Here is a 15,127-nt window from a genome sequence, read left to right as displayed (position 1 = left end):
TCTTGTGCTTGTTTTTTATTAAAGTATCATTGATATACATCATATTAGTTGTAGGTGTACATCATAGTTATTTGATATTTATACCCATTTTGAGATGGTCACTGTGATGTCTAGTGACCATCTCTCACCATACAAAATTATTATATTATTGCCTATATTCCCTAGGCTGTACATTATATCCCCATGACTAATTTATTTTATAACTGGAAGTTTGCAGCTATTAAGAATTTTTTACCTATTTTGACCATCTCCCAACACCCCTCCCCTCTGGCAACCACCAGTTTGTTCTTTGTATCTATGAGTCTGTTGCTGTTTTGTTTTGTTTGTTCATTTGTTTTGTTTTTTAGATTCTACATTGAAGTGAAATCATACAGTAATTGTTTTCTCTAACTTATTTCCCTCTAGGTCTACCCACATTATCATAAATGACAAGATTTATTTTATGGTTGAATAATATTCCATTATATATATATACCACACCTTCTTTATCCATTCATCTATCAACGAACACTTAGGTTCCTTCCATATTTTGGCTATTGTAAATAATGCTGAAATGAATATGGGGGGTACATATAATGAACTATCACCTCACACCTGAATGGCAATTATCAAAAAGACAAAAATAACAAGTTTTGGTGAGGCTAAGGGGAAAGGAGAATCCTTCTGCATTGCTGGTGGGAATGTAAATTAGCACAGCAACTATGGAAAACAGTATGGAGCTTCCTCAAAACAATGAAAATAGACCTACCATGCGATCCAGTAATTCCACTTCTGGGTGTTTAGCTGAAGAAAACAAAACCAATAACTCGTGTGTCTGCTTTGAAGTTTGCTTTGTCCTTCTGCTTTTTTACCAGCCAGTCAACTATCACTCTGAGTTACTCCCTACCCTGAAAGTTCCCCTCTAAATTTTATTTTGTAATTGACTCTGAACTTGGAATCAGGATAATGCACGACTATTTGTATTAAATAGTATTAAATAGATGTGTCTGTGTGTCCCATAAATGCATCCATTTTCCTGACTTTTATGATAACTATATCTAGATGTCTAGAAGGATTCATTTTCCAGATAAATGGCTGTATCCACCTAATAAGTAAGGTATTGCTGTATGTTTGCCTGTGTACTAGCATCACCTTTCTTCTATTTCCTTTATCATGATTAACTTCTCCATCCTCACCCCTGGTCATAAGGCAACAAATTCTTTCAAAGCACCACAAGGTCATGGTTGGAAAATGGTAAACTGCCTGATTTCAGGGTCAGTGACTACTTCAACAGTCTATGATTTATGTACTTGACCAATTCCAGGCCTTAGGTATATTTAGAGTTGAGTGGGATTGGCTAGACACCACAAAGGCATTTCTTCTCATGCTTTGGATTCCAACTAATAAAACAAAGGATGATATTTCTTCCTGTCAACACATGCACTTGCCCGATGTGATTTCCGGCCCCTGCTGATGCGCTGGGGCAGGGCTGTGGCTCTGCCACACTGGTGGACATGAATACTGTTCTGGTTTTAGCGGCGGAGCAAATACTAGAATGTCTAGCTCTGTAGGTGGTGGTGTCATTCTTGATGTGTTTCTTGCTGTCTAACAAGTTGGTAATATAAAGTTTATAAATCTAATGCTATGGTGGAGACAAGATGGATGGAAGATTTTGTATTTAGGAAGAATATGCCCATGGGGCTTTTAAACAGAACAGTATTGAGTTATTTGTGTCACTGTTTTATGGTTCTGGGTAGTCTGTTCTAGCTGGACAAAATGTCAAAATTTATGGTAACATCAGGCTAAGGAATGGTGTATTTTTAACATGCTCACATGTCCCCTTCCAGCTGAGGGAGACTTAGCATGGTTCCTACTGCTTTGGCTGGACCAGTTTCCCTTCTGGCTTCTTGAATGGGTTTGTGTCTTGGGAAAAAGAACCTTCCCAGGACAGGACTTGGCCGACTTAATGCGCATCAGCAGTATAACCAGATAAGAAGCAGACCCCGTAGCAACAGGAGCATCTTCTTTGGGGAAGGATGGTGCAGTGGGAAGTTCAGGCGATGCAGAGGGAAAATGTTGATTTCAGGTCTCAGCTCCATCACTGCACAAACCAAGCTATCCACCTTGAGCAGGTACCGGGACCTCTCTGGGCAATCAGCGTGGCTACCATGGAAGTACACACTCAGATTTCCCTCAAAAAGGAAACTTCCGGTGGGGACGGTGATTTGCTGACACATGCAGCTGCGCTCTCAGGATCCACCACAGCCTTCTCGCCAGTGCCACCCTCTTCCAGGGACGCTCCCAGACGGCAACTGAACACAGCAGGGTCTTCCTGCCCAACACAGGACTTCTCTCATGGGCAGCAGGTGCCCTGGGGCTCCCATCACCGGCCAGCACACTCAGCTGCACCGGAGTCTGAGGCGCTTCCTACTCAACCCTCTTTCATCTTGTCTCTCCTCTCGGAGGTGTCAGAACAGCATTGCACTCTGCAGAAGCCCCTGCCTGCTCCCGTTCCTTCTCCCCTATTTCTTCACGGGAATGTTCCCCCATAAAGCTCTTGCACACCAATTTCCATCTTAGTTGCTGCTTCTCAGAGGACCTGAACTGACATGGTCAGTGTGTGGACGTGTGTTATGTTTTGCCTACACCCTACATTTTCCCTCTTCTTATAGGAATGCAATCCCCACATAAACCCAACCACCTTATTGGAGAACTGCTCTTCTTCAACCCCAAGCATGGGGTTATGGTAGACTGTGAAGAAGATAGCCTGCCTCCCTGTTTTGCTGCCACTGGGGTGGGCACATAAGTCAGGTTAGATCACTGTTCTCAAGGCCCTGTTTGCAGTGGTTCAGGTGGGCTTGTGACCAAATCGGTTGAGTCAGTCCTCCCCTGGGATATGTCACACTGACACTTAGAGAGAAAGTTCCTCTCCTTCCTATTAGAGATGAGCTAAGGGTGTGAACCTAACTCCTGATAACCATGCATGTTATCAAAGGAAAGAATCTAAAACAAGGAAGCCAACAGTCAGAGAAGAGCGGAAGTAAGAGTCTCAGGGTCCAGAGTCTCCAGGCTGGAGGCTCTCAGAGCTGCCCTTCTTCCTGCCGCTTTTCCTCTGGGTCTGAAATCTACTTCAGAAATCTTCTACTCTATCTCCTGCCTTTTTATTTTTCAACTTAAGTTGAAAATTAAATTGAAATTGAAAATTAAGTTGAAATTGAATTAGGTTCTCTCACTTACACTTGAAATAGTTTTCATTAATAGATTCAGTTTCTAATAAACTGATTCTATAAACCTGTTCTATAAACTGAGGTTGCTCCTGCCTTAGAAATGGAGAGAAATCCAGAATAGTAGGAAATATCAGTAAAGTGCCCAACACAGAACAGGCATTCATCAATATTTTTTGAATGAAACTGCAAAAACATAAGAAAATTAGAGTTCAGGTCCAGGAATAAGGGCATCGTTCTCAAAAAGTCCTAGTAGTGCCTGGCACATTGTCAGCACTCTGTTACTATCCTGTGGAACTAAACTAAGAATATGCAAGGACTTGGATTTCCTGCAAGTTTGTTTACAAGTCAGGGTCCCTGGGACTAGCATCCTTTCTGAGACTGTGGTCCACCTTCTGCTTCCAAGTCAGAACTCATCAGCTGGAGAGGAATGGCAGAAGGAAGGGTAGTGGGGAAAGGGGCCTAGAGATATTTAGAGGGAGTGACAGAGGCGAAGAGAAATAATCATATGGGAGGTAAAGAGCAGGGCAACCAGGGACGGCCAGTGACCTATGGTTTTTTTCATTGTTTCAATGAAAGGAGCCTCTATCCAAGGCCAGACTGAGACCCACGGGTTTTCCCAGTAGACCAACAGTTTGGCTCCCCATTAAACCAATATTCTTTTTTTTTTTTTAATTTTCTTTCTTTCTCTTTCTTTCTTTCTTTCTTTCTTTCTTTCTTTCTTTCTTTCTTTCTTTCTTTCTTTCTGGCTGTGTTGGGTCCTCGTTTCTGTGTGAGGGCTTTCTCTAGTTGTGGCAAGTGGGGACCACTCTTCATCGCGGCGCGCAGGCCTCTCACTATCGTGGCCTCTCTTGTTGCGGAGCACAGGCTCCAGACGCGCAGGCTCAGTAGTTGTGGCTCACGGGCCTAGTTGCTCCGCGGCATGTGGGATCCTCCCAGACCGGGGCTCGAACCCGTGTTCCCTGCATTGGCAGGCAGATTCTCAACCACTGCGCCACCAGGGAAGCCCAACCAATATTCTTTAAATATTTGTTCAACATTTGTTTAGTGGAGGTGAGTTGGAGTCAGCAAGGAATTCTGTTGCTAGTGATCGTTTCCATGCCAGGCCACTGCCTGTTTTGACAAACAAGATTTATTTACACATGATCAGGACTATTAAAGGTCACATGGGGAGGGTAAACTGCCACCATTTGTCACTTTGCTGGTGTTAGCGTGTTTTCTGGGTGGGAAATATGATCCTAATCTGTGGGTTAATCAGGTTCTGCTCATCCCAAGGAGTAATCATTGGAGAGAAGGCTTGAAGGACACATTTCCCAGATTGATGCCAGAAGACGGCCTAGTGCAGAGGAAGGGAGAGAGCATGGTCGGTCGGTAGAGTCAATTTCTTGGTATATATATGATGGATCTGTCTGTATTTGTATCTCTATCACATATCATTCAGCCTCTTATCCACTTTACATGGGAAGATCCACAGAAAACTGCCTTTACTTCTGATTGGGAAAGAAACAGACATCACACAAAACTTAGTCCTGAACCTATAAGTACTCTAAGTATTTTTTAAGTGTATGGAAGCGTATCATTAAAATATCCAGTGGTCAACTTACCGTAGTAAATAATAATGAACAGGACGAGATGGGAAGGCATGTGAGTGTGGTGACAAATCCGAGCATGCGTGACCGGGCAGGTCACACGGGCGAGATGGATCCCAGAGATTTCCTCATGGGTGCCAGGTGTGTGTGGGGGGGGGGTTGGGCAGGGACTCCTCAGAAGCAGCAGGAAGTGTCCTCTGGGTGAGAAGCAAGGGTAGGGCGGCAACCCCTGAGCTGAGCACACTGAGCGTTCTGGGACCTCATCTCAGAACCCACAGGCTCATTTGCCTCAAAAGCATATTTTTGCATCAGTTTTCAGTGAATAGAAAATGGGTAACTTGCTCAGGGAAATGGCATTGTTTTGTCACAGTGTTATAAGAGGACTGTCTACAGGGAGGGGCCTTTTGAGAACATTTAGTCCCCACTGCTTTCCCACTGTGTTCCAGAGTCAAATGCTTGATGGCCACCTTTGTCACTGTTGCTTTTGACTTGCCTGGAGCCACCAGTGTCAGATCTGAGACCTTCCCTTTCCTATCCCAACACCTGCTTCTTATTTACACTTTCATCTTGGTGAAAATGTGACCCACTCCACCTTTGAGACTGTCATGCCTTCATAACCACTTTTGTCTTACCTCTCATGACTAATTCACCCAAGAGCCTTAGCTAACCCCAAGCCCTTTGTCTCCCTTCCTCTCTGCAAAGAAAACAATTCCCATCCTTGTTTTATATTAAATGCAATCAACAGTCATTAACTGAGCTCTGATAGCAGCACTTGGGACACAAAAAATGATATATACAGGCCCCAGGGGTTCTTCTCCATAGGAGTTCACATTCTAGCAGGATTAAACAGAAACACACAAAACTGGTAAAAGGTAGAAGGATGCAGGAAAAGGATCAGAGAATTCTGACTAAGGAGATGAAGGAAATTGACATGGAAGAGGTGCCATGGAGCTGAGCAATGAATGACAAGTGAGGTTACAATACCTGGAATATAGTGGCGAATGCGGTCCATGCCAGGCAACCAGCATGTGCGCACGCAGCAGAGGTGTGGCCTAAGCACAGAGGAATTAAAATCAATGGGCTGTAGTTATGGAAATAGGAACTGTTCTAGCAGACATCTCACTTATTGCTACATTATTTTACAATGGTCCCTGGAAGTTGTTTATAAATTTTCTCCGCTTTGCTAGTGCACTTCTCCACTACCTGGAGCAGAGACAGGACCCCATCAGGTGGTCAGCGGAGGCCAGATCTGTGAGTGGGTGTTCGTTCAGTCTACAGAAAAAATAAGCAGCAGTGGCTTCATGCCCCAGGCATGCAACCATTCTAAGCAGTCTGTTTTCCTAGGATGAGGTCCCAGTCTCAGAAGGGGTGGGCCACTATGTGGTACACACGTTGGGGAACAGCCTCACAGCTCCCCTGTGTCTATCAGTCCATTGATTTTGATGGAGTGAGCCTCTACTTTTCAGTTTATTTTTAAGGCCGTGGATATGGAACCAGAGCTTAGTTGGTGGAATCACCACATTTTCACACCAGCGTTTGCCAGTTGAGTGATTACTGAGTGAAGCAATCCAGACTTCTGCTAATGCATCGAACATGAATGGAACCTGATTCCTTTGCTCTTTTCTTATTAGTAAGCGCTTGAAGTAAATTTCAGAATTTCCCGTTGCTTGAGTTTTAAGCTTGGAAGGAAACTGTCTCATTTATTTATTTATTTATTTGGAGAAATTTGCAGTTCTTTGAATAAATAATCAAGGAGGTCTTTGCAGACCATTTTGTCCTCTGCTTGAAAATGGCCTCCAACTCAGTTTGAAAAAAATCCTTGCAACTTTACATCATGTTTGTTTTTGTCAGTTGATATTGTTAATACTGACATAAACATATGTTTATGTTTATAAGTAATAAACATATGTTGACTAGGTGATTGCTTAACTGAGGGATGATGGAGTTGTCCTGGGGCTTGCTTCCCTTTATTTTCAAAACCACTCTTTCATTCCAAGTACCTCAGACACCCACCCTGATAACAGGGTCACTCCAATGTCCTCTGAGGTCCCACTGTCCGTCATCCATGTCCCCTCGATTTCCAGGGAGAGGAGATACTGTATTCTTTCTTGTCCACTCTGATCTCAGTGGTATTTGCTTTGTCCCTGCCGAAGAGTTATGTTTCAGTCAGCTGGCTTTCTTGGTTTTGGCAAATCCTGTTTGATATTTCTCAATTACAAACTAATGATTCATATTTCAGCCTCCTCTGATTTAACATGAGCACAGCAGATTGGAGTTGTTAAATCAAAGAGAGCTGGAAAAGCAAAGCCAATCCTTCAGAGTCAGTGACAATCTCTGTAGTTTTTGGTGCCATTGGGAAATCTGAAAGGAAAGGCAGAGGGACCTAGAAGAAAAGAGTTTTTAATCCATTTAGAATTGAGTGGCTTAGCTTGAGTTGAGTGAGTAATTATACTTTGTAAACATTCTGTGGAATTGGTCACTGTGCTTGTCAGCGTATTTTTATATTAGGCAGTAGTAACAAAATCCCGGAAATCTCAGGTCCGCTGCTCTGCTCACCAGGCTTGTCCAACCCAAGTCAGAGAGGGACTCTCTCCAGCCAGGGCCCAGGTGGACAGAGCCTCCCTTTGCTGGCCTTTGTGGCAGCAAAGAAGAGAGACTAGATACTTTTACATGGGCTTTGTCACTGCTTCAGCCAAGAAATGACAGTTGTTAGTCCTGCCCATATTTCTTTGGTCAGATCAAGTCACAGTTGAAAGGAGGATAATGCAACTCCCTGTGGGCTTGGAAGGAGAAAAGGATCAAATATTGGCCAATACTAACAACGTCGACAACATCTGCCCTTCTGCTCATCAAATGATTGCTTCACCTTTGTTTCCACATAGAAAGCACTTCTCCTCTCGCCCACAGTAGAAAACCCAGGGTGTCCTTCACTCATCACAAGTATGTCAACATTCAGGACACAGGGGCATGGATGGTAGTCTCTACATTAGGTTTGGACAATTTTTTTCTCTTGATTCAAAGACTCATGTACTAAAAAGGCAATATGCCATCGTGAAATGGGGGCAGGATTTCCATAGTAAACACTGCCATGTGGAAAGGGGAAGAATGAGGACACGTATCCACCACTGAACTGACAATCCTGAAATCTAACTGGGGATGAAATATCCTGGGGCCCCCTAACCTGAAAAAGGAGAATATTCCTTAATTAAGCCCTGATTCTGCTCCTTGCAGGGGCCACTCCTTAGTTCTTTCTTCTCTGACCCCTGGATCTGCCCTGTAGGAGGGTCTTTCTTTTCCATTTTTATACTTCTTGGCCACTTTGGATAGGGGCATTGGGCGACATACACGCTTTGTGGACTGAGTTCTCTTCCTATTGTTTTTGCATTTAAACTAGTCAATCCTTTCCTGAGCTCCTCTCTTTCTGGTAACACTTTGCCAAATGCTGCCACTATTAAGACACTATTAACAGCCTTATTTACCTCCTGTCTCCTAGAGCCATAACTTCATTAAGTTCACGATCTGCTTCTCACACCATTATTGGTAATTATTTTACCAATACTCAGAGTCATAGAGTCAGAATTTGAACCCATCTCCTCTTGATTGTATACCTTTTCTATTTCCTTTTATTCTACTGAATTTCTACAACTGCATTTCTGTAATGTTTAGCACAGGAAAGAGGGTGCTTTACTGAAGTGCTCCTAAAACTGTTATATGCACATCAATCACCTGGGAGTCTTACTAAAATGCAAGTTCTAGTGAGGATAGGCCTGAGATTCTGTCTGTCTAAGATCTCAGATGAAGCTGATACTACGAGTCTATGGATCACTCTTTGAGCAGCAAGGTTCTAGAGGATGTTTGTAATAATCAAGGACATCTTGCGGGAGACCTTTGCAGACATGAACACTTATCCAGAACAATGTCTTTTCTGATCATCCGGAAAGGCAACGTTTTAAATGACACATTAAACAAGTGATAATTTTAAAATATGAAAGTTTTATCCTCTGGGCCTCCTTGTAAGGGATTCAGCTGGGTGAATGACACCTCTGGAGTCGTCCATTGTAAAATTTGCATGGCCTCTTTGCCTGAAGGGCAAACTAAAGTTGCACTCTGCATAATATTTGACCAATATTTTCTAGTGGAGTAGCTGATAAAAAAAATATGATTTTTCTTTGGACATTGATAAGTTATTGGGAAGAGTGTCTGGATAGCTGCAGAAAATATAACAACCTATGGCTCCCTTCCATCATTTAACGTCCTCCTGCTAATTTCCACTGCCATGATGCCATGATCAAACTGGTGTTTGTGGTATGGTACTTGCTCCTTATGCTCTGATCCAAATATTGAAACAAGAAAAGATACTTTGGAAGAGTCATGTCTTATTTTTATGATCCAGAATTTGCTCCTCCTTAGTCTGAATCATCCCTCTGCTTTTCCTTTGGGAACCATCCCTGCCCCACTCTGTGTGGACTGGTGGGACATTTGTGGTTCCCTATCCTACCCCTCGCCTATGTGAGTGACCCAGGGTGGCCAATCAGAGTATACTGGCCCTTGGCAATGGTGATTTGTTCAAGGATAAACACATCACTCAAATAGAATAAACCAAGGTCAGCCCTGAGAGATGATTTATTTCCCCTGGGATAGAAACTCACTCTTTTATTCAGAAATCACAAGCAATAAAAATTATGAAAGCCTGGAGCTTCCTAGAACTCTTATCTTCAGCCATATGAAGAAACATTGCTAGATAAAGTAAAGGTAAATTAAATAAACAAATATATAAATATAAAATTAAAAAAAAAAGAAATCAAACCCTGAGGTAAGGGGGTAGAAATGACTTTATTAAAGACTCTGGATCCAGCCTTGCCTTCAGCCCAATCCCTGGATTTTCCTTTGTGGTGAGTTGGATTTCTGTCACATTTCCAGAAGGGTCATGACTAACAACCTCCATTATTTCCCAATAGCACAGCTGATATTCAACTGGAAGATTTAAACAAGGTTTTGCTAAGGGTTCAAGGATAACAGTAGGGAAATAAGCAAAGAGCAATAGCAAATTAGACAGTCTGGCTTACATCTCACAAGCCCCTCGTATTTACCCTGCAATCAACTGCAGTTCCTTGACTAGGATCTACATCAGAGGAGAGCAGTCATCCCTCCATCAAAAAACCCCAAAGAGCTTTCCAGAAACTAAACCTGAACTACCTCTGTGGCCTCATATCCTGCCCCAACCTACCTCTACTCCATGCACCTAATTGTCCTGGATCACCTGCAAATCCTCCACACTCACTGAGAACTTCCAAACTCTGTATCTCAGCTCATGTTGGTCCTTGACAAAGATTCTCTCCTTGACCAAACACTAGCCAGGCTTCTCTGAACCCTTTCTTGACTAGGCTTCAACCCTGGCCTATAAAAACTTGAACAAAACACTAACATAGTTTCTTACAGCCCAAGGTCACATCTCTAGGATGACCCTAGCCCCCATTAAGGTATCCGCCTGAGAAAACTCAAGACTGTCAAAAGAATTTCGTTTGTTCAAGGCAACACCTGAAGACAGGGCCCTTGTCTTCCAGTCCCTGTGGGAGGGTAGGAGCCTCACTCTGATAAGCTGATAAGAGTCAGTTGACAAACACAGATGGGTTTCCCACGGACCAACCCCTCCTCCCAGTGTTTTGTAATTCTCACTTCCCTGACACTACTGAGCCTCTGGTCACCCCCTTCTCTATTCCCTTATTCTCCCTTTAAAATGCCCAGTTTCCTCTGTACAGATGGGAATTGAGTTCAGTTCACACTGGACTCTTTTCTCCATTGCAATAGTATATCACTGGTGAAAATCTGTCTTTAGCACATTAAATAGTGTCAATCTGGCTTTGTTTATCTTTGACAACTTCATCCTGGAAATCTCTTCCTTCACCCACCCCTTTCCTAACTTGAAAATCCTACTCAACCTTCAGGCACAGCTTAAAAATTTCACGTCACATTCCCTAAGTCTCCAGCCTGTGTCTTTCTCTGTATTCCTACAGGATGGAGCTTGTATCTCATCTCAGCCCTTAATTACACTTCTGTGTTTTTTTGTTTGTTTGTTTGTTTTTTGTCTCCTTCACTGGTCAGTAAGCTCTTTGGAAGAAGGAACTATGTGTAATTATCTTTGGGTCCAAAAGCAAAGCTTCAATATGTCTTTTTGTTGTTAGTGCTTGAATTGCTGCCTTAGCGCTGTTTTCCACAGATTTAAAACTAAGTAATTTGGCCAGATCTCTAGACCCTGCCTCTGGGCCTCTGATTTTAGTAGAAATATAAAATAATTTATACCTTAGTGTGGCAAGAAGTTATGATACCTCCCTTTCCAAAGCTGATCGTTTCCCCAATGGTCTTCCTGTCTTTTTTTTAAACATTCCCTGAAATTTTTATTATTCTATGAACTTTTTGATAGAAAAATATTGTAACTCATAAATCTATATGAATGTATTCTTTATATTCTTTTTTAATTTATTTTTTGTTGGGGTAACATTGGTTTATAACATTATGTAAGTTTCATGTGTATAACATTATATTACTACTTCTACATACACTACACCGTGCTCACCGCAAAAAATTTAATTTCCATCCATCACCACACAGTTGATCTCCTTCACCAATTTTGCCCTCCTCCCACCTGCCCCTTCTTCTCTGGTCACTACTTCTCTGTTCTCGGTATCTACATGTTTGTTTTTGTTTGTTTTAGTTTGTTCATTTATTTTGTTTGTTTCCTACATTCCATATATGAGTGAAATCATATGGCATTTGTCCTCCTTCATCTGACTTATTTCCCTTGACATAATACCCTCAAGTTCCAGCCATGAAAGAAGATGAAATCTTGCCATTTGTAACAACACAGATGGACCAACAGTGTTTCAATAAAGGAAGGCTGTCTGAGAAGGCATATGTGGTAGCTGGGGTCTCTCTCTCATAGGCTGTGCTGCCCTAGAAGGCCCACTGGGTGGGGCTCAATGACATGGACAATTTTGCCCCATTTCTGCCTAGCTCAGCTAAGGCCCCTCCCCATAAAATATATATATATATATATATATATATATGTCTCCAAACTCAACACACACATACCACATGTTACATCATCACATCCCTCCATGCCCCCTCATGTACACATCACACACCAAACACTTGCCATCCACGCACAGATACTCATACACAGTGTATTTTGTACACACATTAAACAGTGGGGGTAGATTAAATTGTGATATTTTTAAAACACATTTCAATAATTATAAAGAAGGATGTTGGACTACTCTAGTCAATGAGTTAATTTAAATAGAAATATTGAAGTAGAATGCAATCAGCAAATCTGCTTTTACAGCCTTAATTCCTTGTAATCCACTCTTAATTCTTACCCTCCAGCCCACTTTGTCTCCTTTTTGTGCTTGAAAGTGGCTTGAATTCTTCCACCTCTATTATTTTATTCACATTGTACTCAAATGCCTTCTTCAATTCTAAATTCCTAATAAACATATCCAATATTCAGGGCCCTGCCCAAAATACCCTAAATTCAGAAGTTTCTGGGACTCTCAGTCTACTAGGAACTGAATCCTTATGATGTAAACTAAATACCCATTTAAATGATTCACGATGCTTTCATGTCACAGCTATTTGATTATGTCCTTGAGGTTAGGACCATGCCTTGTATGTATACACTCAGTGCTTAATGCAGTACTGCACACAGTTGCTCAGGACATCTGTAAGGACAAGCCATCTATGGGAGAGGAATGTGTGGCTCTCCCTCTACCATGGTTACTGGCTCTTAGCCATAGGGCTTTCCTCCTTCAGACACCCTCCTGGATAATAGGTTATTAAAGGCACAAACCCAAGATCATAAATTACTTACCCGAGTCCCAGTAAATCTGTATTTCATAGGAAGCATGTTATTTTTGACAACAGGCCCAATTCCTTTGGAAATCACGTAGTAAGTAATATGGGAGGTATCTTCCACAGAATCACATGATGGTTTCACATAGGGCTTTTGTCAATCCTCACTCAAAATATAACACATTAGCCAATCAGATACCATAGTCTTGGTGGCTTCAGCCCTCACAACAGAAAGCTCATTTTCTGCCTCTCTCTTGGGGCTGGAATTTCCACTGCCCAGAATCCATTTGTCTTGAAGATTTCATTTTCAACATCAGTGTAGGAATTTAAAAAACTGTCTTTTTAGCTCTGCACAAGATTAAGATAAATCAGGCTTTTTTTTTCCTCTTTGGGACTTCCTGGCCCTGGTGACCCTATAATGTTGGGTGTGCGGGGGAGGGCAGCTGTTAAAAGGTGCTGGGCTTCCCATGACTGAGGAATTTAGGACATTTAATGTGTCTAGGATACAAGCACATTGATGTCCAAAACCTAGAGAATTGTGCTAAGTCTAGGAGAGGGCATGGGCTTTCTGAATGGACCAATTGGTACCAACATTGTCAATAGTCCACTTAAGTCTGAGAGCAATTCACTGAACTCTGACACTGGAGTGAGTTTTATACAGTTTGTCTATGGAGAATGACTGCTAATTAATGCCAACTCCATAATCAGCAAAAAATTTTAATGTTCTTAATTTAATTTATTTTTAAATATCACAGACCTTTTATCCATTCATTCTTTGCTTTAACAAGTGTTTACTGAACAGATACATTGTGCCTGGGAGCTACAGATACATCAGTCAAGACTGCCTTCTCAATATGCAGGGTTCTGGGCAAATAATTTTCTAAATAAACATTTTAAGTCACCAATATCAGCATGTCAGCAGCATCTGGCAACACAATCTCATGCCATTCCATGAAAGAAATGCTATGCCAGCCAATGGGAGCTATTCCTCCCCAGACTCTCAGAAATCTAGAACCAGGGCCTGACCACATAACCCCAGGATATCTCCATCTGCCCCAATGGATTTGTTGGCCTCAAGTGAACTTGTATTTAGCACTGGAAGAGGACTTAGAAAATTTCCAGGAAGTCACTCCAAAGTACGAGGCTGCCTGATGAAAAAGCTGGGGCAGCACCCCCTGCCTGGGTTACCTGAGAATGGTGTTGACATTGGTGACTAAGTTGTGATTCCTGCTCTTAAGGAGATCTCCTATTGTGTGGAATGTTCTTCTAACTCTGCCTGTCATGTAATAAAGTAAGTGCATTCAAGTGTTACAGATGCCACAATAATGGCATATGTATGGTGTAGTGGAAAGTCAAAAGAATAAGTGGTTATAATTTGATAGAGCTAAAGAGAAATATATTTATGTGATTATAGAGTTGTACATTTATAGTCTTGGGATATCACCGAAAGATGATTTGGAAAATTATTTTGTTTGATTTGTCATGCTTTTCAGATGTCTATAGAAACTTCAGCATTCTGAATTGACAATCTGAAACAGATCACACTGGTAATAGGATATTTGGATGTAGAAAAAGTTGCATTTGTATTCCAGGTATGCCCACCACTTATTAGCTGTATGATTCTGGAGGAAGTAATTCCTCTAAGCCACCGTTTATTCATCTGTAAAATGGGAGCCATAATACTTATTTCACTGGGTTACTTTGAGTTTTAAATTACAGATTTATCTGTAAAACCATGCTCATGGCATACAAGTTTATTTTTCTCTTGGAGCAAGAGTAATTTTGGAAAATATATGGAAAGGAAAATGCTTTTTAAAAGAAGATGATCATCTCAGTCTAGGATAGGAGCATTTCCTAGGAGTTTACTACCTGTAGGCACAGCCCCCAAAATGGCAGGTTCTAGGCCCTGCAGTAAAGGTCAGGCAATACCAACCAGGATGGCTGGGCTTCCAGGCTGAGATATACATTCCCTAAAAACATATTGGGGTATAAATGTCTATCTGAGCCTCCAGACTTCCTCAGTGTCTTAGTCAGTTCAGGCTGTGTTCTAGACTGAATATTTGTGTCCTACTCCCAAAATTTACACATTAAAATCCTAACCCCCAAAGTGATGGTATTAGGAGTTGGGGCTTTGGGAGATAATTAGGTCGTAAGGATGGAGCCTTCATGACCAAATTAGTGCCCTTATAAGAAGAGACACAAGAGCTTGCTCTTTCTCTTTGCTCTCTGCCATGTGAGAAGACAGCTAAAAGATGGCCATCTAAAACCAGGAAGTGAGTTCTCGCCAGACACTGAATCTGCTGGCACCTTGACCTTAAACTTCTCAGCCTCCAAAAAATATGACAAATTAATGTTTGTTGTTTAACCCACCCAGCCTTCCGTAATTTGTTATAGCAATCTGAACTAAAACCTCATAATCTCATCTAATCCCAATTACTTCTCAAATGCCCCACCTCCTAACACCATCACACTGGGGGTTAGGGCTTC

This window comes from Balaenoptera physalus, assembly GCF_965194825.1.
Source record: "Balaenoptera physalus genome assembly, chromosome: 15".
Lineage (NCBI taxonomy): Eukaryota > Metazoa > Chordata > Mammalia > Artiodactyla > Balaenopteridae > Balaenoptera > Balaenoptera physalus.
Note: the sequence above shows the minus strand (reverse complement) of the source record.